The sequence below is a fragment of the Laccaria bicolor genome, genomic scaffold (genome assembly GCF_000143565.1).
Source record: "Laccaria bicolor S238N-H82 LACBIscaffold_197 genomic scaffold, whole genome shotgun sequence".
NCBI lineage: Eukaryota > Fungi > Basidiomycota > Agaricomycetes > Agaricales > Hydnangiaceae > Laccaria > Laccaria bicolor.
In genome coordinates this window covers 3,520-6,547 of record NW_001890055.1, presented here as the reverse complement: position 1 = coordinate 6,547, position 3,028 = coordinate 3,520, and positions in this window count along the sequence as shown.

Below are 3,028 nucleotides of genomic sequence, written 5' to 3'. Positions count from 1 at the left end.
ACAATGTTAAGGATTGGTCCAGGATGATTGCTCTATGCAAGATGTACTTTTATTTGGGACTTTTCAAGTTATACCCAGTGTAAATTTATTTGCTATCATGCTATACTTTAGGCATTGTTTAAAAGACATCCTGAGTCTCCATGAATCAATTCAAAAGGATGGTAGCATTTTTTCTTCTTGCAGAAAAGAAGGACCAATGTTGTAGATACTTGTTTACTTCCAGAAAAACTCTGGAAATTAGCTTCTACAGACATCATGCAATGTTCATTTTAATATTTCTACCAACCTTTTGTATTATACACACTACAAACATTGATGGGGAGTCATTTTACCTCATTCCAACAAATATATTGAGTGAAAAATACATAAAATGGAGAACAGGTTCAAATTTACCTTTTAGAGGAGGATATAAAATTTTCTAGCCCAGAGACTTTATGAAGCTTATAACAATAGCAGGGAGATCCAGTGTTTAAAATATCTCTTCCTCAAGTTGTGAATTGCTTTCAGTAGGTTGCAGTCATTCAGAATTTCCCACTCTGTTACATCCCATTTGTGGCACTTGTCACAGTCAATTCCCTGCCTTATCATGACTTTTCACTTGTTCATCCCCAGACTTGGTATGTACAATCTACACCTTTTTGGCTATGTTTCATACACCAGACTATAGTTCTCAAAATGTTTGGTTCTTGTGTTACAGGACTCACTTTGTCCAAAAAATGATGGGACATTCTTTTTGCCCAGTCAGTGTAGAAGAAGAAGTTGAAACACATATGAATAAATTGCTTCAGCTTGAAAAAGATCAGTCTTGGAATTAATTCTCCTTTCATGAAGGAGTTAGGGTTCTTATGTTGTTTTCTTTAATCAAGCAGCACTCAACCTCTGTAGGAACTTATGCCATTCATCCATTGATGCATCAATGGAGTAGAGATAGAATGTCAATATCTCAAAAGAAGTGCATGATGCAAGTGTCAAAATTAATTCTTGTGAACTGTATCACAGAGGAGATGACAGCTGAGAACATTGCATTCAACAGGCATCTTGTGCCACACATCAAAGCCATTTACCAATTACAGAAGGAAAATGGCTTTGAAAGAGTGTTTAATGATAAGGAATATTCTAAGTTTAGTTATGTGTTCGATAAAGATGGAATGTGGAAAGATGCAGAATATTTTCAATATAAAATTGTAGAAGTAGGGATAAAGAAGTGGGGGCCAGAACATCCCAATACTTTGAGTAGCATGAATAATCTTGCATTGACATATTCAAATCAAGGAAAATATGAGGAGGCTGGGGAGCTGCAGCTGAAAGTCCTGGATCTGCGTAACAGAGTACTGGGGCCAGAACATCCAGATACCTTGGGTAGCATGAATAATCTTGCATCAACATATTTGGGACAAGGAAAATCTGAGGAGGCTGGGGAGCTGCAGCTGAAAGTCCTGGATCTGCATAACAGAGTGCTGGGGCCAGAACATCCAGCTACCTTGGTCAGCATGAGTAATCTTGCAACAACATATTCAAAGCAAGGAAAATATGAGAAAGCTGCATAGCTGCAGCTGAAACTCCCAGATCAGCATAATAGGGTTGTAGCAGCATAGTATCACTTACCTACTTCTTGCATGACAGTTGCATTGTATTTACTTTTGTTTGTCATTTTGTATATTGATACTTCTTAACAAATCAACTCTACTTGAAACCACAACATCTATATTGCATGTGGCTGTTCCAGGGTTACAGGATCCTCTACACATGACTCTGATCTCCAGAACCATGTCTCCCACTCCTTTCCACCTCTGCCATCTCGCCAGCCTGGACTTGTCAGGAAGTTGAGAAAAATGAAAGAATTTTCAAGAGTTAATGAGAAGACCGTGACACATGGGAGTGAGGAAAGTGCAATCAGATGTGCTCACAAGATGCGTGAACACCTAAACAACACTCACACACACTAACACCTTAAACACTTATTAACATAGGTATGTGCTTGGTGCTTTGAGTTCGGGTTCATATGGTAAATGGAATTACCACACTTGTTTTGTTAGAACTTAAAGTAGAAGTTCGGGGAAACAGTTCTGTATATTTTGTAACACTTGTCTAAGTCTAATAGACCATTTGGAACTAATGGTATTGTTTTTATGTGCAGGCACAAGTATAGAATTCAAAACTTAATAGTCTTCAAAGTGAAACAGCTTTTATTGGGACTATCTCGGTGTTCTGGGATTGTGTTCTAACTGTATACAAAGAAATGACAAGGAAACTGTGCTTTATAGACTTTTGTAACTCCCTTGAGCTTTTATTATACCTCTGATTTGATCCAAACCAGTCTTAAAGACTCTTCAAGCACACTCACTTGGATTCATCGGAAGTAGTAGAGAGCTCTCTTACTAACTGACAAGACAACCTTACAAAAGCTTAGTGATCCCCACTTAACATGCTGGTTCCAGGCACACATTACTTATGTCTGCAAAGAAAAGTCCTTTAATTGATTACAAACTTATCCACTACCTCAGATGCTACTGGGAGTGCGACAGCTGGTCAATGCAGGGGATAATTCCTTACATTTCAGCCTGTGCATGTCCTCCTTTTATACTATTTCTATGTTTTATTCACTTCAATCACTTTTTCTTTTTATCCCTTGTAAATATACTTCCACTATTTGCTAGTCTTTAGTCCAGGCCACCAAAACTTTTGTATATAAACCTATAAACTTCATTTCCCTCACCTCAGTCATCATCACACTTGTGTCTGACTCTGAGGTGGGCTACTTTATCTATATTTTATTACTAGAGCAGCTGGTTGGGCCTCAGTTGCAGTTTAAGATGCAGAAGGTCATTTGGGACAGCACTTAGGTATCTCTATGTCACTATTCAATGGATTTTATCAACTCCTGCCCAATAGATTCTCCATACCCATTGTTGATGAAGGTCGTTGATTCATCTGGCTTTGTGCTGGCTCTGATGCCTCTGACTGGCTAGACATGCATCAGTCTGGACTCTGCTGCTGCTGCTCTGGAGGAAGCTCCAGGATGGATGTC